General features: G+C 50.6%; 5 non-coding genes across 5 annotated transcripts; all 5 read left to right on the forward strand.

The window, feature by feature from the left end:
- The first annotated feature begins 19583 nt into the window (after positions 1 to 19583).
- TRNAL-AAG (transfer RNA leucine (anticodon AAG)) lies at positions 19584 to 19666 on the forward strand. The gene has a single exon. It is a non-coding gene; the product is annotated as a tRNA-Leu (tRNA).
- A 442-nt stretch (positions 19667 to 20108) lies between these two features.
- On the forward strand, positions 20109 to 20191 carry TRNAL-UAG (transfer RNA leucine (anticodon UAG)). The gene has a single exon. It is a non-coding gene; the product is annotated as a tRNA-Leu (tRNA).
- Positions 20192 to 21735: 1544 nt separating this feature from the next.
- TRNAL-AAG (transfer RNA leucine (anticodon AAG)) lies at positions 21736 to 21818 on the forward strand. The gene has a single exon. It is a non-coding gene; the product is annotated as a tRNA-Leu (tRNA).
- Positions 21819 to 22860: 1042 nt separating this feature from the next.
- TRNAL-AAG (transfer RNA leucine (anticodon AAG)) lies at positions 22861 to 22943 on the forward strand. Its single transcript has one exon. It is a non-coding gene; the product is annotated as a tRNA-Leu (tRNA).
- A 1118-nt stretch (positions 22944 to 24061) lies between these two features.
- On the forward strand, positions 24062 to 24144 carry TRNAL-CAG (transfer RNA leucine (anticodon CAG)). Its single transcript has one exon. It is a non-coding gene; the product is annotated as a tRNA-Leu (tRNA).
- The last annotated feature ends 105 nt before the right edge of the window (positions 24145 to 24249 follow it).

Consider the following 24249-nt stretch of genomic DNA (forward strand, 5'->3'; position numbering starts at 1 on the left):
CCAGTCCCATGTCACACCCCAAGCTGCAACATCAGACCAAATAATTGTCACCCCAAGGAAAAATTATTGGATCTGCCCCAAATCCCGCCTAACTCTGATCATAAATTCAACCCATTATGCGTTCCTACACCATTTTCACCAAGGTGAACAATAATGCAGCTGGTGCCCACTCCCAGATTACGAAAGAGCATTGTAACAGGGTTCACAACCCACCTCTCTTCTTGGGGCCCACTTGCTCTTCCCAGTAAGGCTCAAGGAGGCTTCAGCATTGTGCAACACCCGTCTCTTTATTTACTTAAGGTTGTCCCACCACCAGTGTCCATCTATGTACGAGCTGTACAGGCAGTGTTGGCCTTCAGCTCTCTGAGTGACTTCTCCCTTGCTGGCCCCCTGCCTTCTGGCTCCCTTCCAGCCTTTATAGCCCGTGGCTTGTCAGGCCAGCAGGTGTTGCTGATCCTCAAACCGGCATCAGGCCTCTTCCATCAGCCCCAATCTGCTTCCCTTGATTGGAGCTGACCGGGCAGGGGATAAATAGGTGCTTCTGCACCAGTACCCTTCTACAAGTGTACAAGGGGCATCAGCTGGTCCCAGAGCATGGCTTTCTGTCCATGGCAGTTCATGATGGCCTCACCACATAGCACCAACTGTGAACCTCCAGATTCACACCACTGCTCCCTTGGCCCATTTGCCCGGTTCTGAAATTGGACACAAAGGAAAATTAGCTCTGATTCTCTACCCAGGATCTCACATACATACGTCCTGTATACATTTGAATGCCATCGCCCAATTGCCTGAATTGCCCTAGCCCTGAGTCCTCATTGGCTGGTACAGCCCCGATCTGGAATGAATGGGAACAAAATTCATGCACTGGTAGCCTCCACTTTCTCAGTCCCTTTCTTAAAAGAGTAACAAACTGGTATGTTGTGCAGGGCTTTCCGGCACCATGAATAAAGAGGCTGCCCTCCCCATGTGGTCTCATCGCTATATAAATCCTCAATGCCCCTTCTGGGAAAATACCTGCCTCACCACCTTCCTGCTGCATGGACTCATCTCAGCTCCCACCCGCTCCCGCCGAGCTGTTTCTGAGAGCCTGTGGGTCCAGATATCCGATTGTCCCGCCCACTGTAAATCGCTCCACTGCAAAGCCCTTCCTGAAGTACACCGAGGTGACCCAGGCACTAGTTTGCTGATTCTAAAAGCTCCAAAAACCGCGACCAGGAATGCTGTCTTTACCCGTGCTGCCTTCTGCATATGCCTTCTGCATATCTGGTTGAGAACTTGCCCCATTCCCCCTCAGGTGTCTAAACAGTGATGGGAGTTATTGCTACCAAAATGGGGAAGAATTCAAAGCATGCAATAAGCTTTACCTCTTTGTATCGAAGCTGAGGGCCATTCTGGGCCAAACCACCTGCCTGGGTAAGATATCCCAAAACCCATTGCTCCTGATGCAGTTGAATGAACCTTTAAACCTGCCTCTATCATCCATTCCTCCCTCCAGAAAGACATTCCATTAAAATGATTCAGAAACTGTTCCCACTCCCCCAAACAGGCCCGCCAACAGGGAGACAAAGACAGCAAATGCCCAGGAGCCTGGGCAATATAAAAGGGTGAGGGGGCCCCTGCTGCCGCCACCGCCATAGTGGCAGCCGGGAGCTCCGGGACCTTTTAAATCACCCGCGTGAGCTGCAGCAGGCGCTGGTTCCTCTACACCCAGCCCAGCCCGTCCCCCGGCTCCTCTCGGCAAGCCGGCCACTTGGTGGAGTGAGGCTTGGTGGAAGGGGGAGGCTCGATGGCAGGCCCGGGGGCTTCTGGCTGCCGCGCGCTGCGGACATCTGGGCTCCCCAGGTAGCGCGGCCCTCACCTCCTCCCTAGGCTCTCTGGCCCCTACCGGGCCTGGGGCAGCGCTGGGGGGAGGGTGCTGCTCATGCAGTTTCTCGCGCCCACCCTGGCCCCACCATTATTCGAATGCGGATGCCGGGGAGCGTGGCGGGTCCCGGACCATGCTGGGCAGGAGGTGGCACTGCACCCAGTGGATACACACCCTGACCAGTGGGTGCTCCTTGCTCCAGGTAAGCCCCCTCGGCACAGGCCCCATGGAGCAACTGGAGTCCCTTTGTCCCATCCTCCCACCAGCACCCCTGGGGGAGACCCAGTGCCCTTGGGCCTGCCCCATCCCCCCATCAGCACCCTTGGGGGAGAGTGGATCTCCTGCATTTCCCCCGTCCCATCCCCCCACCAGCACTCCTGGCCTAAGAAGGGATGTGTGTTGGGTCCAGTTCATGGGGTTCACTCTGGGGAGGGATACAGGTCAGGTCCAGTTTGGTCTGGGGAGGGATGTGGGTTGGGTCCGATTTGGAGGATTAACCTGGTCATTTGGGGGGCACAGCTGGTCCTGATTCTAGTCTCTGTGTCTCTCTCTGCCTGCGGGGAAAGGACTAGCAAGACTAGTATAAATAATGACACTGTATATAAAATGTATTAAAGTTTTTTATATTTTTTATTTTTAAAATGTTGTAAACAGTTTTTAAATTTGTCCCAGTTTCATACAAAAAATTAATTCAAGCCCTAGTAGTTCATATGAGAAATGTGAAGGATGAGATAGTGTGATGGTTCCCTTTTTGTGGGAGGGGCACATGGCTGGTGCTTTGGCCAGCTTTGGCTTTTGTTAGCTGTTTTTACCCACACACTCTCTCTCACACACAGTCTTCTCAACACACACACCGGGGCTTCCTGCATCCAGGTCACTTTCCCCAAGCTGGGCTGTGCTGTGGGACATCAGGAGCTGCTGATCGCTTGCCCTCTCCTTAGGCATCCCAGGCGGGGGCAGTGACCTGGATACAGGGAGCCCTGATGTTGCTCCTTGCTCCGCGCTCACAGACCCCTAGGGGCAGCAGTTTGGGGTGGGAGCGAGCAGCAATGCCAGTTCAGTTTGTGCATCCAGGTTAGTTTCCCCACGTAGGTGCAGGAGGGGGATGCAGGGGTTAGGAGTGAAGGGGCTGCAGGGACTAGTGGTTCAGGAGGAGGAGCAGGCCTCTACAATTCTGTGCCTATCATGATAACGCTCATCTGTCTTCTGGACTCTTCCCAATGAGACTGAGGTTTAGTGACCTCCTGAGAAAATGTCTCGCTCTAACATGTTTGCTGTCTTTAAAACAAACTCTACATGAGAAGGCCTGATGAACTGACAGCCTATCACTGGTACAACGTTTTTACAGGCTGGTCCCCGACCTCTAGGGGCATATTGTCTATTATGTTTCACCCGTTACTAGTTGTGTTAATATTGTCCTGTGTGTGCTTGCTAGGAATGTGTTGTATGTGCTGCTGGACAAAAAGAATGTTTGTTAAATTACAACCACAAGCTCAAATTGCCTCTCAGTTATATAAAATATGACCCACTCAAGAATTGTTTTTGAGGGGTCAAAAGGGGGACATGTAGTAGTAGGATTTTATGTTTGTATTTTGTATAATGTAGCATGTATTAAATGTACTGATGTATGATTTAACCATATCCTGCCAGCCACCCTTTTTGAATAACAGAAAGGAATGGCCTAATGGGCCATTGGTAGAGCGGCATCAGCCAGAATCTGTGTCTGGGCTGATTTCAAGGCAGTAACAGACCTTTTAGGGTCACCATTTTGTTGTAGGTTTAGCATTTTAAAATAAGTAAAAGAATGTAATGATTGTGGTTTTTTTATTTTCAACTTGATGTTTCTGTTCAAATGCTCTGTGTAAATCAATTCTGTTTTGTGTGTGAATGAGGAATGTGTGTGTTAAAAGATAAGTGTGAGGGCCATCACCAAACCAGATGTTCTAGGGAGGAACCGAGGACAGATGGAAGGGTGCCAGAAGATTACAACACACCCCTGTTGAAATGTCAGAAGAAGGCAGATTGACAACACTAAAGATGAGACAGGCACCTATCAATGGGGACAAGATAGCTGTGATCAAAACCAGCATGGGGTCACTCCCTGAGAGACCTGATGAAAGAACATGATAAAGGATGAGAAGGACAATTTAGGAAAACAAGCACTTGTCAAACAACAATTGATTACAGCATGACTGTGCAAAACTCATTGGTCCCAATGAAGGAAAATCACTATATAAACAGGGTGCCTTGCCATAAAACTTTGGGTTCGTCCTGTCAAGACTTCCCCGGAGTATCGTGTCATGACTGACAGAACCCGGCTCCTACCTACCCGTGATCAACCTAGCTGGCCACTAGATTAATCCAGACTCGGGACTGGTGGGAGAGAGAGAGAGAGAGAGAGTGTGTGTGTGAGAGAGAGAGATTGAATGCATATGCTAATTGTTGTATCTTCAATAAACGCAGCATATTGCCTTTTCCCCTGAAAAAAAATCCCATGTGCTTCTTATAAGCATAACATCATAAGAGTAGAATTAGAGCATAGAAGAGACTGTAGTGTAATCAGTACACCGGGATGCATCTTATTAAAATGCTGAGCCTTTCAAGTACTGAGATGCAGTCTGAGCTTTTCTGACTGATGAACCTCACAGGAAACCATAACTTGAGTTGTGCCACTGCTTACAGCTAGCACAAAGTGGCAGCATAATCCACTGACGCAGTGGCTACACCTACATTTTCCTATAAAGCTGATCAGGAACTATACCCATAGCTAAAGTTATCTAGAACTTTCCATTATAAGCAAACAACCAGGGCTCAGATTCATACTGGAACTTGTCTTCTATCTTGTTCTCCAAAATCTCAGTCTCATTTAGGTTTCAGAGTAGCAGCCGTGTTAGTCTGTATCCGCAAAAAGAAAAGGAGTACTTGTGGCACCTTAGAGACGAACAAATTTATTTGAGCATAAGCTTTCGTGAGCTACAGCTCACTTCATCGGATGCATTCAGTGGAAAATACTTCTTGTCAACTGCTGGAAATGGCCCACCTTGATTATCACTACAAAAAGTTTTCTCCGCCCCCCTCCCCCACCCCCCCGCTCTCCTGCTGGTATTAGCTCATCTTAAGTGATCACTCTCCTTACAGTGCGTATGGTAATACCCATTGTTTCATGTTCTCTGTGTATATAAATCTCCCCACTGTATTTTCCACTGAATGCATCCGATGAAGTGAGCTGTAGCTCACGAAAGCTTATGCTCAAATAAATTGGTTAGTCTCTAAGGTGCCACAAGTACTCCTTTTCTTTTAGTCTTCATTTAGCAAACAAACAAACAAACCCCTCTAGCTGAGATATGAGTAACCAAATAGCTTCCTTAAAGCAAAATATTATTTATTTAGAGCAAAAGCATTGCAGAGAAAATATCCCAAGCACTAAACTAGCCTAAATGCAATGCCTTCCTTTCCCTAACTCTTACCATTCCCCGGATCTGGGAAGGCCCCTTTCCTAAATGCAGTTAGGAAAGCAGTGCAGTTTGTTCCTTCCCTCTTTGTTCTTCCCCCAGTCCCCATTAATGTACTGACACAGGAAAGCCTGCTAACCCAATACAGCATAACTTTGCCACATTGACCTGATCACAGTGCTAATAAAGTGGTTGCAGCTGCACTTCTGTTCACATACCCACAGCCCACCCTCCACCCCGACAATGTCCCCTCCTGCTGGGGCTTGGGTTCCCCTCAATGGTTTGTAAGTATCCCCCTTGTGGTGGCAGTGGCTGTTTTTACTGGAGATCAGCTTAGTGCTTCACCAGCTCGCCTGTGGTGGACTATGAAGCTGAATGATACTGTGCAGACACTAGGTGATGCTGTGCATATCATATTTAAGGATCTCACAACAGCCATTCCTGGCAGTACATCGTAGGTAGGGCCTTACCAAATTCATGGCCATGAGAAAAGCTTCACAAACCATGAAATCTGGCTATTTTGGAGCAGGTTTGCGGTATTGCCATTCTTACTTTTGCACTGCCTTCAGAGCTGGGTGCCTGGCCAGCAGCCACCATTCTCTGACCACCCAGCTCTGAAAGCAGTGCAGAAGGAAGGGTGGCATCATATGGGGGCAGTTGTCACTTGGGGCAGGGGGAGCTGGCCTGGCCTTATACGTGGGTGACTTGCGTGACTGCCCAGGGTGCCGTGGTCAGGGGGCACTGTTGTCACCCCCACACACACAGGCAGCTCAAGGCCCCTTTAACCCACAAGCTCTGGGGAGGGGCAGGGTTGGGGGGGGTGCCCCGGCTGGGGGCTCCTACCATGTACCAGGTTCCAGCTGCTAGTCCGGGCCAGACTGAGGAGGGGTGGGACTTCCTCTTCTGCTGCACAGGCCACTTCCAGGGCCTGGTCAGATGCACCTCCACGAGCTGCACAGCAGTAATGGCAGCAATGCCATCCCATCCCATCCTCACTTCCGTGCTGCTTCTGGCTGAGGCTCTGCCTTCAGAGCGGGGCTCCCGGCCAGCAGCCGCCGCTCTCCAGCTGCCCGGCTCTGAAGGCAGCGCTGCCACCACCAGTGGTGGCAATATTACAACCCCCTCTCCCATGACCCCCGTGTGGGTCGGGACCTCCACGGTTACAACACGGTGACGTTTCAGATTTAAATGTCTGAGGCCATGAATTTAAGATTTTTAAAATCCTACGACCACGAAATTTATCAAAATGGACCGTGAATTTGGTAGGACCCAAATCCTAAGATCTTATGGAAGACACATCTCTGGTGTATCTCTGTGAGAATGGGGCTGTGTAGCTAGTCCAAACCTGGCACAAGCCTGACCGGCTAGTGGCAGTCCAGCAACCTACTGTGTACAAGGTGTACACAACACCTTCCACCACACCTGCCCGGGAAGCCAACTGAAGGGGGCTGTTGGCTCTTACTGAAACTAAGGCTATGTCTACACTAGAGAGTACAGCTGTACTGATGCAACTGCATCACTGTAAGATCATATAGCTGCTCTATGCCAATGGGAGAGAGCTCTCCCCTCAACACCACAGTGCTAGAAATGCTGTAGTCACCAGTGTAAATCCTTTGCAATCTAAACCATGATACATTGCCAGTGCTTGCTCATTCCCACACTACTGTTTACTTTGTCCAAGTCCATGCCTTTCAGTTTCAGTTTTATTGAAGTGGGATCATATCCATCCAAGGAGCCTAAAAGAGTGATTATTTCTCCTGGGATGGTGGGATCAGTGGTAATGTCGAGCATGTTGTTCACTTTATTTTCCACTGTCATCCACAGGAAGTCTCCCCAGCCTCGAGCACAACAGGTTTTGGATTCACACCACCAAAGGAGGACGTCTGCAATCCAAATGCCAGCTAAAACAGCACACCGTTCAAGAAACTTGAACTAATACAAACAAAGGAGAGAGAAACTGCTTCTCCCGAAACAAGCCAACTCTCCCAGCAGCAGGGGCAATGCTGCAAACTCTGACCTGGTTTGCGGATGCACCGTGGTTGTTACAGAGCAGAATTTGGCACTTTCAGCACTTAGGGCATTAACTCATCAAGCCTAACCAAGTAAAAGCAGTTGCTCACCTTGCACAGGTGACATCCTTTTTCCTTATCTGTCAAGGCCAGTGTCCTAGCTGAAAGAGAAGGAAGAGCGGTGATCCAGTAGCAGGTGGCACCGGGATGGGCAGAAGGATAGAGGAAGGTGTTTCATAGTTTGTTTAAAATGAAACAAAATGTGACTTATATAATGTGCCCTGATCCTGAACCATTGAAATCATTTTGTCATTGACTTCAATGGGTGCTGGATCAGATCACTCCATAGATAACACCTCACATAACCAGGTGGATAGGGGGGGTATCTCCTTTAGCACCAGTCTCCTTATGGGTTTTGAAGGACAGGCCTGGGTTCTTCTGGATCCCACCACCCACTCAGCAAACTGCAACTTCTTTTTCTCCCCATATGAATTTATTTGGGGTGCCTCCACCCCATCGCTCCTTCCTGACAGGGTGATCACTGCATCGTCTCCAAAATCTTCCAGCATCCACGCAATTAGTAATCTGAAACACAAAGCAAAATAAAACTTTTGCCCTCCCTATATAGAAGGGCTATACATTAATATTTAAACTAAACTTATTAACTTGTACTCAGATATTGCTGGACCTGAGTTTCACCCCCTTCTTGGGAGTGGGCTCTTGAACAGCCCACTGTGCTCTGAGCACCCTCTTGGGCTTCAGCATGTGCAGTGATCTTAATTTGTTTGGAGTTGGTCAGGGCTATCCCCTGTCCAGCATTTCAGCCGTGAGGAGCCAAGCTCTACGATACAACCGCATTGCTCCAACCCCTCAGACAGAGACAAACACCTACAAGATCTCTATCAAGCATTCTTACAACTACAGTGCCTACCTGCTGAAGTGAACAAACAGATTGACAGAGCCAAAAGAGTACCCAGAAGTTACCTACTACAGGACAGGCCCAACAAAGAAAGTAACAGAACGCCACTAGCCATCACCTTCAGCCCCCAACTAAAACCTCTCCTATGCATCATCAAAGATCTACAACCTATCCTGAAGGATGACCCATCACTCTCACAGATCTTGGGAGACAGGCCAGTCCTTGCTTACAGACAGCCCCCCAACCTGAAGCAAGTACTCACCAGCAACCACATACCACACAACACAACCACTAACCCAGGAACTTATCCTTGCAACAAAGCCCGTTGCCAACTGTGTCCATATATCTATTCAGGGGACACCATCATAGGGCCTAATCACATCAGCCACACTATCAGAGGCTCATTCACCTGCGCATCTACCAATGTGATATATGCCATCATGTGCCAGCAATGCCTCTCTGCCGTGTACATTGGCCAAACTGGACAGTCTCTACGTAAAAGAATAAATAGACAAAAATCAGACGTCAAGAATTATAACATTCAAAAACCAGTCGGAGAACACTTCAGTCTCTTTGGTCACTCGATTACAGACCTAAACGTGGCAATTCTTCAACAAAAAAACTTCAGAAACAGACTCCAATGAGAGACTGCTGAATTGGAATTAATTTGCAAACTGGATACAATTAACTTAGGCTTGAATAAAGACTGGGAGTGGATGTGTCATTACACAAAGTAAAACTATTTCCCCTTGTTTATTTCCCCTCCTACTGTTCTTGTCAACTGCTGGAAATGGCCCATCTTGATTATCACTACAAAAGGTGTCCCTCCCCGCCCCCCGCTGGTAATAGCTCACCTTTCCTAATCACTCTTGTTACAGTGTGTATGGTAACACCCATTGTTTCATGTTCTCTGTGTATATAAAATCTCCCCACTGTATTTTCCACTGTATGCATCTGATGAAGTGAGCTGTAGCTCATGAAAGCTTATGCTCAGATAAATTGGTTAGTCTCCAAGGTGCCACAAGTACTCCTTTTCTTTTTACAGATACAGACTAACACGGCTGCTACTCTGAAACATTTCAATGTGGTTTTCTTCCCCAACCAGATTTCTAGCTGATAAACAGTGGGACTTGCTTTCTCACAGGTCCTGCCTAGACTGGCCTTACAGCGTGGGCTCTCTCTTTAACCAGTTGGTACATAACCATATCCCCTCTCTGCCACTCCTGGGGATTCAAGATTAGACCCATTCTCTGATCCATTTTTCAAACATTGGCTCCTAGGGCCACAGCAACCTGCCTATGAGTGCTAGCAACAACTTTTAACAGCTGTGCATCCACTGGTCTGTAAGGACCTGTGGTTGCAGGTTATCAGGCAGTGTCCCATCTACCCACCATTGAAAAAATTGGAAAAACCCATTCCTTCCCCACCCATTAACACAGGACTAGACCTGTTTGGCATGGCTGATAAAGCAGTATTAGAAAGGCAGGTGAGTTCTGTCAAAAGCAGAGAAATTCTTGTTATACACTTTTCAATTTAGTGGTGGAATTTTAACACTGAATTCCTGGAAACCCGCCCAGGAGGGTTGGTAAATAGATAAATTGAACAGTAATAAGTCACCAGGACCAGATGGTATTCACCCAAGAGTTCTGAAGGAACTCAAATGTGAAATTGCTGAGCTAATAGCCGTGGTATGTAACCTAACATTTAAATCAGCTTCTGTGCCAGATGACTGGAGGATAGCTAATGTGACACCATTATTTAAAAAAAAAAAAAAGACTCCAGAGGCGACCCTGGCAATTACAGGCCAATAAGCCTAACTTCAGTACTAGGCAAATCGGTTGAAACTATAATAAAGAACAGAATTATCAGGCACATGGATGCACACAATTTGTTGGGGAAGAGTCAACATGGTTTTTGTAAAAGGAAATCATGCCTCGCTAGAATTCTTTGAGGGGGGTTACCAAGCATGTGAACAAGGGAGATCCACTGGATATAGCGTGCCTAGATTTTTCAGAAATCCTTTGACAAGGTCCCTCACCAAAAGCTTTTAAGCAAAGTAAGCTATCATGGGATAAGAAGGAAGGTCCTTGCACGGATCAGTAAGTGGTTAAAAGATACGAGACAAAGGGTAAGAATAAATGTTCAGTTTTCAGAATGGAGAGAGGTAAATAGGGGTGTCCCACAGGGATCTGTACTGAGACCAGTCTTATTGAACATATTCACAAATGATCTGGAAAAAGGGGTAAACGGCGAAGTGCAAAATTTGCAGATGATACAAAACTACTCAAAATAATTAAGTCCAAAGGAGACTGTGAAGAGTTACAAAGGGATGTCACAAAACTGGGTGAGTGGGTAACAAAATGGCAGGTGAAATTCAATGTTGATAAATGCAAAGTAATGCATAGTGGAAAACATAATCATAGAATATCAGGGTTGGAAGGGACCTCAGGAGGTCATCTAGTCCAACCCCCTGCTCAAAGCAGGACCAATCCCCAATTAAATCATCCCAGCCAGGGCTTTGTCAAGCCTGACCTTAAAAACTTCTAAGGAAGGAGATTCTACCACCTCCCTAGTTGAAAGCAGCTATCAAATCCCCTCCCATTCTTCTCTTCTGCAGACTAAACAATCCCAGTTCCCTCAGCCTCTCCTCATAACTCATGTGTTCCAGACCCCTAATCATTTTTGTTGCCCTTCACTGGACTCTCTCCAATTTATCCACATCCTTCTTGTAGTGTGGGGCCCAAAAATGGACACAGTACTCCAGATGAGGCCTCATCAATGTTGAATAGAGGGGAACGATCACGTCCCTTGATCTGCTGGCTATGCCCCTACTTATACATCTCAAAATGCCATTGGCCTTCTTGGCAACAAGGGCACACTGCTGACTCATATCCAGCTTCTCATCCACTGTCACCCCAGGTCCTTTTCCGCAGAACTGCTGCCTAGCCATTCAGTCCCTAGTCTGTAGCTGTGCATTGGGTTCTTCCATCCTAAGTGCAGGACCCTGCACTTATCCTTATTGAACCTCATCAGATTTCTTTTGGCCCAATCCTCCAATTTGTCTAGGTCCCTCTGTATCCTATCCCTGCCCTCCCGCGTATCAACCACTCCTCCCAGTTTAGTATCATCCGCAACTAATATATAATCCCAACTATATATATAAAATGATGGGGTCTAAATTAACTGTTTGTGCTCAAAAAAGGGTCATTGCAGTCATTGTAGATAGTTCTCGTCTTAAAAACATCCACTCAATGTGCAGCAGCAGTCAAAAAAGCTAACAGTGTTGGGACTCATTAGAAAAGGGACAGATAATAAGACAGAAAATATTATACTGCCTGTCTGTAAATCCATGGTATGCCCACATCTTGAATACTGCCTGCAGATCTGGTCGCCCCATCTCAAAAAAGATATATTGGAATTGGAAAAGGTACAGAAAAGGGCAACAAACATGATTTGGGGTTCAAACAGTTTCCATATGAGGAGAGATTGATAAGATTGAGATTTTTCAGCTTGGAAAAGAGACGACTTGAGGGTGGTGGGGAGAGGAGAGATATGATAGATGTCTATAAAATCATGTCTGATGTAGAGAAAATGGAAGAGGAAGTGTGATTTACTCCTTCTCATAACACAAGAACTAGGGGTCACCAAATGAAATTAATAGGCAGAAGGTTTAAAACAAACAAAAGGAAGTATTTCTTCACACAATGCACAGCCAACCTGTGGAACTCTTTGCCAGAGGATGTTGTGAAGGACAAGACTATATCAGGGTTCAAGAAAAAAACTAGATAAATTCATGGAGGATAGGTCCATCAACAGCTATTAACCAGGATGGGCAGGGATGGTGTTCCTAGCCTCTGTTTGCCAGAAGCTGGGAATGGGAGTGAGGGGATGGATCACTTGATTACCGGTTGTGTTCATTCCCTCTGAAGCACCTCGCGTTGGCCACTGTTGGAATACTGGGCTAGATGGACCGTTGGTCTGATCCAGTATGGCCGTTCGTATGTAGGAGCCTCCTCCAGTACTTTACTGGAAGAAAGTCAGTTCATGTTAAGACTGATAGATTCTGCTTCAAACCGGATTCTTAAGCCATTGTAATTTGTCATTTTTGCCAATAGGTGGCACAACATACCTCGTGGTTTACTGTAAAATTGAGATGAACTCTTTCAACAGAAATGTCTAGAATAAAATGTTTTTTATTAAACACCTGGCGTCTTAAGAAAAGGTTGACCTAGTTTTTGTTTTAATTCACATTCCAAATATCTGTGGCATGTATGTACTCCATAACACAACTGTATTTGAGCTTTATAATTTGTGTCACATTCCTTTACGTGGAAAACTTATGAAATATCAACCAGATGGGTTTCCTCGGTAATAGAAAGAGCAAAAAAAAAGTGAATCTGGGTGCTAAACATTTTGGGAATAGAGGGGAGAGAGCTCAGGGAGCTCTTACTTGGGCAATGTATTTGGACAATGACGATCATCAGTATTACTTATGTCACGCCTACAAAAGCAACACACATCAGGCAAATTAAATACCAAGAGTCGTTAGTTACACGCCAGTTTTCTAGTTTTCCTAAACACATAAAAATGAAATAATGGAGCAGCGCATACAACATAGCAGGCTACAGACCAAACCACATTGCTCTGCAATGAACCCATTAGCCTTATCTCTCTCTGTTCCCACACAGCCAGTATTCATGGCCAAACAGATCAATTATATTGAAATACCTTTTCTTTTTCTGGGTGGCTTTTCATATTCCAGTTCCCCTGTCACTTACTAAAGCGTAGGCAATAATTTTAAGAGCACAGGCCTAGGGACTGGCTGACCTGGTTCTACTCCTAACATACTCATTACATGACTGAAATCAAGTTTCTTAGCCCCTTCACACCTCAGTTTTCCTCTCTGAAACTTTATAAAGCTCTTGGAGATCATGGGAAGAAAAGCCAGTTGTGATTCTTAGCACTGGGGTGTTCAAAGTTTGCCCAGCTGAAGGAAAACCATACCTAAATTGTATAAAATAGGCCAGCTCGCAGCCAGCTTAATTTTTACAATGGATTTGTAGCCTGGGGAGTATGCAAGCCCCATTAGATAATGCTCCATCTTCATCAGGACAGCCTGGCTGAAATATTCACTGGGAACTGTATGTTTTATGGGCTGCACTTCTGTACTAAAGATGCGGCAACTGCAGGCCACCTGGCAGACCTAAATTCCACCTAGGCCAGTAAGGGGTTCAGTCAGCGTCTGCCTTGTAACCCTGGGTGTCTTGTGGCTGTGCAACTTTGGTTCAGGACTCTGAACCCAACAGCTTAACAGCACCCAAAAGCCTGACCCTGGCTTTGCCCAACTTGGATACTCCTTGCAGGCTGACTTTAGAACACTTCCAGCTAGTGATGAGCTGGAGCCAGTTCGCACCGGTTCACGTGAACCGGTTGTTAAATTTTGAAGCCGATTTAGAACCGGTTGTTAAAAGGGTGGGCAAACTTCAGCCTGCGAGCCACATCCAGCTCGCAGACCATCCTGTCCGGCCAACCTGAGCTCTTGGCTGGGGAGGCTCCCCTGGCTGAGAATCCCTTTTTAATTTTTACTCACCAGGCGGCACTCCAGGTCTTCGGCGGCAGGCCCTTCACTCGCTCCGGGTCTTCGGTGGCACTTCAGCAGCAGGTCCTTCAGTGCCGCCGAAGACCCGGAGCGAGTGAAGAACCTGCCACCAAAGTGCCACCGAAGACCCGGAGCAACTGAAAGAACCGGTTCTTCAGATTTTGGCAGCTCATCACTGCTTCCTGCCCAGAATCTGCCCCCAAATCCTCCTGTCACTCTCACTGGACCATCACAACGAAGGTCTTAGGTACATTGCCTCTTCAGAGACAGCGTGACATTCTAACCTACAAACTTTACTAAGCTTATCCAGCACTGATGATTTAAAACAAAAGAAAAACAAGTTCATTAACAAGAGATCACGGATTAAGTGATATCAAGTGTCGCAGGGCACTTCTTCAGCTGTCCCATGAGCAGTGCTGCTTAGCCTGCTTTCATGACATCTCAGTTACCAACACACCCAGGCTGCTTCCCTTTCAGTACATGCACATGTATCATTCAGTTCCCCAGCAAAACAGAACATGACACAGGTAAGCAGAAAACACAACCTCGTCATCTCCCCTAGAGCACTGCCCATGATTACTTGTTCCTCCCAAATATAGATACACCCAGTTACTGTGTCAATTGTGTCTAGGCCAATAATTACCACCACCCAGCTCTCTGTAATGCTCCAACAGAAAGTGGCTAAGTGATACCAGCTGGACCTGAAGCCTTTTTGGGGTGGCAGCAATGTCAGTGTGCGGGATGCTCCTGCTAGCATTCTTCTGTCAAATCAAGCAAAACAGATAAAAGTTAGGGACGGTTACAAGCAAATAGAAGTGAAAACATGCATCTAAAAGACTAAAACTTAATCTAGCATGATACAGTCTTTGTTCAAGATGGTTTCTCTCGCCCACAGTCTCCTTTCCAGCTTTTTATTGGCCAGTCTGGGAAGGTTCCAACACAGAAATCAAATTGCTTTGTTTCTTGTCTCCTTGAAGTGAAGGATCATGGGTGGATTTGCTCTCCCTCTCTTTATAGTTCAATGAAACTTTGAGATGTCTTCTTCTGAAGGGTGCCCCCACATAAAGTTAATTGGTGCATGATCAGTAAAGGTGCCATGAGGTCTGGGGAATTCCGTTGCATGCTGATTTCTCCCTCCATAATGGTTGCTACAATGCTACTTATCTCTTCTTGCAGCAACCCCCGCTACAAACGAGTTGCCCATTGAATATGGGCCACACCCCTGGTTTGAGATATCAGCCTCTTTGTCTGGAGAAAACTTGTTTATCAACTCCCTTTGGCATGCCTGGCTTAAACACCTTTTAGTCACAGCCTTGAAAGCATAATATTAGTAAGTATCCACAATGTCACATACAGCATTGTTACATTTCTTTTGCAATTGTAACCCTTCTGCCAGGCCAAGTTGATAGCAGCAAGGGCCGGGTTCAGTACACAGGGGCTCCCTCTCATCAAAGCAAATGCAAAACTGGCTCGAGACCCCACCCAGTGACCTGGGAAAATCTTACACACCCCCTGGGCGCCTCAAAGAGGCAATACTTCCCCTCTCGCAAGCACGGAGTCTCCGTATAGCAGAGAATCTTTAATAACATGAGGTAAATGACATCAGCATTAAATTGGGGAAACACCACAACTAGTGTTCATTAACCAAACCATGAGCAAAGACCCACCCCAGCAAATTGGGCCACATCCTTTCCCTCGGGTTCTTGAGTCCCAGAACCCAAACGTCTCTTGAGTCCAGCAATCCACAAATCACCCAAAGTCCAAAAAAGTCCAGCCCCAGAGTTCAAAAGTTCATCTGCAGAGTGTTACTCCCCAGTCTGGCTAAAATGTGCCTGTGGGGGGGGGAAAGAGATAAGGGGCACCTTACATGTCCTGAAGCTGACTGCCCCACAGGGCTCTGCTCTCCTGTCTCACAAACGGCTCCGCTCCACCACGACCAGCTCCGCTCTGCACAGCTCACCACCTCACAAACAGCTCTGCTCAGCTCACTTCGCCGTCTCATGAACGGCTCCGCTCTGCACAGCTCATCTCGCCGTCTCACGAACACTCCGCCAGCCTATCCATGAACAGCACCACTGCACTCTAGATCTTCCGGCTCCCGGCTACTTGACACAGTGCTCAGTGATTCCAGCTCATAGTAGTGGGAGCCTTAGTTCTGGTGTACCATAAGGCCAAAGTGAATTCAGCACAGTACCTGTAGCAAGACTCTTAATAGACCCAAAATTAGCTCTGACAATCTACAGTGGAAAGAGACAGAGGTGCAATTGGTGTTTCAGGCCTCAAGCCTCTCTCAATTGACAGAATTTTGGAACCCATGTCCCTTGCCTAGTGAGTGCTACTTAGTTGATGGTGAGTCCCTCCATCATAACAAAAGGCAAAGTACAGTTCCAAGCACAGTTCCCATAATCAAGGTAATAACAATTTATTCTTCCCGCCCCAATAACAGAGACACTGGGGATCCCACAACAGCCAAAGTGACCATTTGAGCAGTTATGGCCTCATTCTAGGCGGGGTGGGTGTGCCTATGCAAATGAGATCAGCCCCTGAAGTTCTTTTTCACAACTTGCCACACCTCACCACCAGATGTCAGGGTGGAGCTCATCCTGACTCTGCTTACACAATGATATTTTTGATCAGTGTCATTGTTTTTTAAATACCTCCCAAGGCATATTTTGCATGAAAACCATTGCAGTACTGTGTTGGATGTGAATACAGAGGTGCCTAGGGTCACAGAGATATACCCAGATAATCCTGGCAAGTGACCAGGACCCACACTTTGAAAAGGAGACAAAAAATAAAATAAAATCCAAAGGCCACTACCAGTCTAACCTGGCACTGGGGGAAAATTCCTGCTCGACCCCACAGAGGGCACTCAGACACTGAGCACGTGAGCAAGAATCAGCCAGACAAGCAGCTGAGAGAGAGAGTGCTCGGTGCCACTGAAGAACACTAACCCATCCGTCCAATGTCCCATCTCTAGCCATAGCCATCACTGATGCCTCAGTGGAAAGAGAGAACTACAAACCTCCAAGAACACCTGCCTGTAACTTGTGGGTGAGCAGCTGAAACCCTGAGGCATGAGTGTTTATGGCTGCTGAGCCCTGCCCCCCTGGCAGGACAAGCACCCCCATCATACAATCACATTCATACATGTGTCCAACTCATGTAAAACTAAGTCAGTTGTTTATCCCTACAACTCCAACCGGGAAGCTGTTCTGGGACCTCATTCCTCTGGTGATCGGAAACAGTCATCTAATAGGTAGCTGCAATCCATATGTGGCCAGGTTACAGCCATGAGCCCCTAGGACATCACTGTATTTTTCTTTCAATACCTCTTCACCTTCCTTGATGCTTGCCCCTTAAAGAGAGTAAACATGTCCCCTCTCAGACTTGTGTATCCAAGACTGAACAAGCCAAACGCTACCAGTGTCCTCCTAGAGGAAAGGCCCTCCATTCTTCTAATTCTCTGGGACCCCCTCAGAGCACCTATTCCAGTTTACATGCAGCTGTCTTGAGCACCACGGAGGAATGAACCCAATAGAGCATGAGGCAGGAAGGAACATGCCGTCCAGCACTGAGAGGCAACACCCACAGGGCCACGGAGGCCGAGGACAGCCTTCCCCCACAACAGCAGCCCACGTGCATTCTCTCCCCACAGAAACTCCCTCTGAAACTCCCCTGTTTGCTGCTCCTGTTTGCCAGCTGAGGACTTTGCCAACCACATGGGAATATATACCACACTCCACAGATTAGCCCCACATGTGGGGTAAGTGGAAAACATTCATACATATCACACTCCAAAGAAGATGAGCCAAACATTCTCATCCACAACCGACACTCGAAAACACAGAAAGGCTACAGCTGTCTACACTGTATGAAACTCCATCACCTCACATAACAAGACAAAAGAAAAAGTTACAAATTCCTTCCACATATTAAGCCTTTTCAGCAGCTCTTTTCTGAAACCAAAGAAGGACGATGCCTGAGCATGCCTCTCTCTGCCAAAAGCAAGCAGAGGAATCTGCAGCAGGCCATCAGGCGCTGTGTTTAGGCCGCAGTCTCCTCCAGAGACGTGGGCTCGAATCCCACTCCTGACAGCGGCGTGCCGGGCTTTTGTTCTATTGGGCCTTTCTTCGGTTCTTTTAGGGCGGGAGGGCGGTTGCTCTTGATCTCGTCAGAAAAGGAGTTCCCAAGTCCTCCCCTGGGGCCTTGGAGAAAAGGCTCCGACATGCTGGTCTCCGCCCTGTCGAAGACAGAGAGGGACTCTGGTGGGTGCAGGGACCCTGCCACCGCCGCAAGTGGTGGGAAAGAGAGCGCCGGCAGCACGCCGCTCCCGGTCAGGGTGGCCGAGCGGTCCAAGGCACTGTGTTAAGGTTGCAGTCTCCCCTGGAGACGTGGGTTTGAATCCCACCCCGATAGCCTCTTCTCTGCCTGTCGTGGCAGGAGGCATTCCCTGGCCGCTTCTTGGTTGGAGGGAGCCGAGGGCCCTTTTCTTGGTGCGAGGTAAGGGGCCGCGGGAGCAGGCAGCGACTTCCAGTGTGCCTGAGTGTTGGCCACTCTGCCAAAAGCTAGCAGAGGGACTTCTTGCAGGCCGTCCCACTCTTGAATCCCACTCCTGACAGTGGCATGTCAGGTTTTTGTTCTCTTGGGGCTTCCTTCGGTTCTTTTTGGGTAGGCAGGCGGTTGCTCCTGATCTTGTCAGAGAAGGAGTTCCCACGTCCTCCCCCTGGGCCTTGGGGAAAAGGTGCCACCACGCTGGCCTGTGCCCTGTCAAAGCCAGAGATGGACTCTGGTGGGTACGGGGGCCCTGCAGCATGCCACCACCAGTCAGGTTCGCCGAGCGGTCCAAGGTGCTGTGTTAAGGTCGCAGTCTCCCCCGGAAACGTGGGTTCGAATCCTACTCCTGACAGCTTCATCTCTGCCTGCCATGGTGGGAGGCATTCTTGCAGCATGCCACCACCAGTCAGGTTCGCTGAGCGGTCCAAGCCACTGCGTTAAGGTTGCAGTCTCCCCCGGAGACGTGCGTTCGAATCCCACCCCTGACAGCCTCTTCTCTGCCTGTCATGGCAGGAAGCGTTCCCTTGTCCCGTCTTGGTGGGATGGAACCAAGGGCTCTTTTCTTGGTGCTAGGTAAGGGGCCACGGGAGCAGGCAGCGACTTCCAGTGTGCTTGAGCGTTGGCCGCTCTGCTGACAGGTAGCGGAGGGACTCCTTGCAGGCCTTCAGGGTGGCCGAGCGGTCTAAGGTGCTGCGTTCAGGTCGCAGTCTACCCCAGAGGCTTGGGTTTGAATCCCACCCCTGAGAAGCCCTGAGTTTCTGCCCCCTCGGAGGTGGGACACATGGAGGGAGAGTTCTGGGGTGTTTTTTCTCCCTGTGCCGCACGCGGGTGCTTTTTCTTCGACTCCCACTCAGAGGGGTCTCTCTCTGCTTGATCAGGGTGGCCATGCTATCCAAGACGCTGCTTTTAGGCCACACTCTCCTCTGGAGACTTGGGTTCGAATCCCACTCCTGACAGCGGCATGCCTGGCTTTTCTTCTCTTGGAGCTTCCTTCGGTTCTTTGCGGGCGGGCGGCTTCTGTTGATCTCGTCAGAGAAGGAGTTCTCACATGCTCCCCCGGAGCCTCGGAGAAAAGGCTCCTCCACTCTGGCCTGAGTCCTGTCAAAGCCAGAGAGGGACTCTGGTGGGCCCGCGGCCCCTGCCACCGCTGCAAGAGAGCGCTGGCAGCATGCCACTCCCAGTGAGGGTGGCCGAGTGGTCCAAGGCGCTGCGTTAAGGTCGTAGTCTCCCATGGAGGCGTGGGTTTGAATCCCACTCCTGACAGCGGCATGTCAGGCTTTAGTTCTCTTGGGGTTTGCTTCGGTTTTTTTTGGACGGGCAGGCGGTAGCTGCTGATCTTGTCAGAGAAGGAGTTCCCACGTCCTCCCCCTGGGCCTCGGGGAAAAGGCGCCACCACGCTGGCCTGTGCCCTGTCAAAGCCAGAGAGGGACTCTGGTGGGTACAGGGTCCCTACAGCATGCCACCCCCAGTTAGGTTGGCCGAGCGGTCCAAGGTGCTGTGTTAAGGTCGCAGTCTCCCTTGGAAACGTGGGTTCCAATCCTACTCCTGACAGCTTCATCTCTGCCTGCCGTGGCGGGAGGCCTTCCCTGGCTGCCTCTTGGTGGGAGGGACCTGAGGGCCCTTTTCTTGGTACTAGGTAAGGGGCCACGGGAACGGGCCTCGACTTCCAGTGTGCCTGAGCTAGCAGAGGGAGATGCAGCAGGATGTCAGGGTGGCCGAGTGGTCTAAGGCGCTGCATTTAGGCTGCAGTCTCCCCTGGAGGCGTGGGTTCGAATCCCACTCCTGACAGCAGTGTGCCGGGCTTTTGTTCTCTTGAGGCTTACTTTCATTCCTTTCGGGCGGGCGGGTGGCTTCTGTTGATCTCGTCAGAGATGGAGTTCCCACGTCCTCCCCCGGGGCCTCAGAGAAAAAGCTCCTCCACTCTGGCCTGTGCCCTGTCAAAGCCAGAGATGGACTCTGGTGTGTATGGGGGCCCTGCAGCATGCCACCACCAGTCAGGTTCGCCGAGTGGTCCAAGGTGCTGTGTTAAGGTCGCAGTCTCCCCCGGAAACGTGGGTTCGAATCCTACTCCTGACAGCTTCATCTCTGCCTGCCATGGTGGGAGGCGTTCCGTGGCCGACTCTTGGTGGGAGGGAGCTGAGGGCCCTTTTCTTGGTACTAGGTAAGGGGCCACGGGAGCGGGCCTCGACTTCCAGTGTGCCTGAGCTAGCAGAGGAAGCTGCAGCAGGCTGTCAGGGTGGCCGAGTGGTCTAAGGCGCTGCATTTAGGCTGCAGCCTCCCCTTTGGTTCGTTGCGGGCGGCTGCTTTTAATCTCATCAGAGAAGCAGTTCCCACGTCCTCCCCCCGGCCCTCAGAGAAAAGGCTCCGCCACGCTGGCCTGCGCCCTGTCGAAGCCAGAGATGGACTCTGGTGGGCGCAGTGCCCCTGCCACCGCCGCAAGTGGCGGACAAAAGAGCGCCGGCAGGACGCCGATCCTGGTCAGAATGGCCGAACGGTCCAAGGCGCTGCATTAAGGTCGCAGTCTCCCCTGGAGGCATGGGTTCGAATCCCACCCCTGACAAGCCATGAGTTTCCTTCTCCTCGGAAGTGGGGCACGTGGAGGGAGAGCCCTGGGCCGGTTTCTCTCCCTGTGCTGCACGTGCGTGCTTTTTCTTCTACTCCCACCAAAAGGGGGCCCTCTCCGCTTCTCTGCCTGCCGTGGCGGGAGGCGTTCCCTGGCCACCTTTTGGTGGGAGGGAGCTGAGGGCCCTTTTCTTGGTGCTAGGTAAGGGGCTGCGGAAGCAGGCAGCGACTTCCAGTGAGCCTGAGCATCGGCCACTCTGCTGACAGCTAGCAGAGGGACTTGCAGCAGGCCGTAAAGGTGAACGCGCGGTCTAAGGCACTGCATTCAGGTCGCAGTCTCCCCGTGAGAGGTGGGTTTGAATCCTACTTCTGAGAAGCCCTGAGTTTCCGCACCCTCGGGAGTGGGGCACATGGAGGGAGAGTCCTGGGGCGTTTTTCCTCCCTGTCCCGCACATGGGTGCTTTTTCTTCGACTCCCACTCAAAGGGGTCTCTCTCTGCTTGGTCAGGCTGGCCGTGCTGTCCAAGGCACTGCTTTTAGGCCGCACTCTCCCCCGGAGGTGTGGGTTCAAATCCCACTCCTGACAGCAGCATGTCGGGCTTTTGTTCTCTTGGGGCTTCCTTCGGTTCTTTGCAAGTTCCCACGTCCTCCCCCTGGGCCTCGGAGAAAAGGCTCCGCCATGCTGGCCTGCGCCCTGTCGAAGCCAGAGAGAGACTCTGGTTGGCCTGGGGCCGCTGCCATCGCCACTAGTAGCGGGCAAAAGCGCTCCCGGTCAGGGTGGCCGAGCGGTCCAAGGCGCTGCGTTAAGGTCACAGTCTGCCCCGGAGACGTGGGTTTGAATCCCACCCTTGACAGCCTCTTCTCTGCCTGTCGTGGCAGGAGGCATTCCCTGGCTGCCTCTTGGTTGGAGGGAGCCAAGGGTTCTATTCTTGGTACTGGGTGAGGGGCCGCGGGAGCAGGCAGCGACTTCCAGTGTGCCTGAGCGTTAGCTGGTCTTCTGAAAGCTAGCAGAGGGACATCTTATAAGCTGTCAGGGTGGCCGAGCGGTCTAAGGCGTTGCATTAAGGTTCCAGTCTCCCCTGGAGGCGTGGGTTCAAATCCCAGACCTGACAGCTGAGAGTCAGGCTTTTTTTCTCTTTGGGCTTCCTTCGGTTCTTTTCGGGTGGGTGGGCAGTTGCTGCTGATCTTGTCAGAGAAGGAGTTCCCACGTCCTGCCCCTGGGCCTCGGGGAAAAGGCACCGCCATGCTGACCTGTGCCGTGTCAAAGCCAGAGAGGGACTCTGGTGGGTACGGGGTCCCTGCAGCATGCCACCACCAGTCAGATTGACCGAGCGGTCCAAGGTGCTGTGTTAAGGTTGCAGTCTGCCCTGCAAACGTGGGTTTGAATCCTACTCCTGACAGCCTCTTCTCTGCCTGCCGTGGTGGGAGGCGATCCCTGGCCGCCTCTTGGTGGGAGGGAGCTAAGGGCTCTTTTCTTGGTGCTAGGTAAGGGGCCGCGGGAGCAGGCAGTGACTTCCAGTGCGCCTGAGCGTTGGCTGCTCTGCTGAAAGCTAGTGGAGGGACTTCTTACAGGCCGTCGGGTGGCCGAGCGGTCTAAGGCGCTGCGTTCAGGTCACAGTCTCCCCTGGAGGTGTGGGTTTGAATCCCACTCCTGACAGCGGTGTGCTGGGCTTTTGTTCTCTTGAGGCTTACTTTTGTTCCTTTCGGGCGGGCAGGCGGCTTCTGTTGATCTCGTCAGAGAAGGAGTTCTCACGTCCTCCCCCGGGGCCTCGGAGAAAAGGCTCCGCCACGCTGGCCTGCGCCCTGTCGAAGACAGAGGGAGACTCGGGTGGGCCCGGGGCCCCTGCAATCACCGCTAGTGGCGGACAAGAGAGCGCCAGCAGCACACAGCTCCCAGTCAGGGTGGCCGAGCGGTCCAAGGCGCTGCGTTAAGGTCGCAGTCTCCCCCGGAGACGTGGGTTCGAATCCCACCTCTGACAGCCTCTTCTCTGCCTGTCATGGCAGGAAGCATTCCCTGGTCCCCTCTTGGTGGGATGGAGCCAAGGGCTCTTTTCTTGGTGCTAGGTAAGGGGCCACGGGAGCAGGCAGCGACTTCCAGTGTGCTTGAGCGTTGGCCGCTCTGCTGACAGGTAGCGGAGGGACTCCTTGCAGGCCTTCAGGGTGGCCGAGCGGTCTAAGGTGCTGCGTTCAGGTCACAGTCTACCCCAGAGGCATGGGTTTGAATCCCACCCCTGAGAAGCCCTGAGTTTCCGCCCCCTCGGAGGTGGGACACATGGAGGGAGAGTTCTGGGGTGTTTTTTCTCCCTGTGCCGCACGCGGGTGCTTTTTCTTCGACTCCCACTCAGAGGGGTCTCTATCTGCTTGGTCAGGCTGGCCATGCTATCCAAGACGCTGCTTTTAGGCCACACTCTCCTCTGGAGACTTGGGTTCGAATCCCACTCCTGAGAGCAGCATGCTGAGATTTTGTTCTCTTTAAACTTCCTTCGGTTCTTTGTGGGCGGGCGACTTCTGTTGATCTCGTCAGAGATGGCGTTCCCACATCCTCCCCCGGGGCCTCGGGGAAAAGACGCTGCCACACTCGCCTGCGCCCTGTAGAAGCCAGAGAGGGACTCAGACAGACCCGCTCCCATGGCCCCTTACCTAGTACCAAGAAAAGGGCCCTCAGACTTTTGTTCTCTTGGGGCTTCCTTCGCTTCTTTTCAGGCGGGCGGGCAGTTGCTGCTCATCTTGTCAGAGAAGGAGTTTCCCTCGGGGAAAAGGTGCCACCACGCTGGCCTGTGCCCTGTCAAAGCCAGAGAGGGACTTGGGTGGTACGGGGCCCTACAGCATGGCACCACCAGTCAGGTTGGCCGAGCGGTCCAAGATGCTGTGTTAAGGTCGCAGTCTCCCCTGGAAACGTGGGTTTGAATCCTACTCCTGACAGCCTCACCTCTGCCTGCCGTGGTGGGAGGCGTTCCCTGGCTGCCTCTTGGTGGGAGGGAGCTGAGGGCCCTTTTCTTGGTACTAGGTAGGGGGCCATGGGAGCGGGCCTCGACTTCCAGTGTGCCTGAGCGTTGGCCGCTCTGCTGACAGCTAGCGGAGAGGCTTCTTCAGGGCCGTCAGGGTGGCCGAGCGGTCTAAGGCGCTGCGTTCAGGTCGCAGTCTCCCCCGGAAACGTGGGTTCGAATCCCACTCCTGACAGCAGTGTGCTGGGCTTTTGTTCTCTTGGGGTTTGCTTCGGTTTTTTTCGGACGCGCGGGCGGTTCTTGCTGATCTTGTCAGAGAAGGAGTTCCCACGTCCTGCCC

The sequence above is a fragment of the Eretmochelys imbricata genome, chromosome 3 (genome assembly GCF_965152235.1).
Source record: "Eretmochelys imbricata isolate rEreImb1 chromosome 3, rEreImb1.hap1, whole genome shotgun sequence".
In the NCBI taxonomy this organism is placed as follows: Eukaryota; Metazoa; Chordata; order Testudines; family Cheloniidae; genus Eretmochelys; species Eretmochelys imbricata.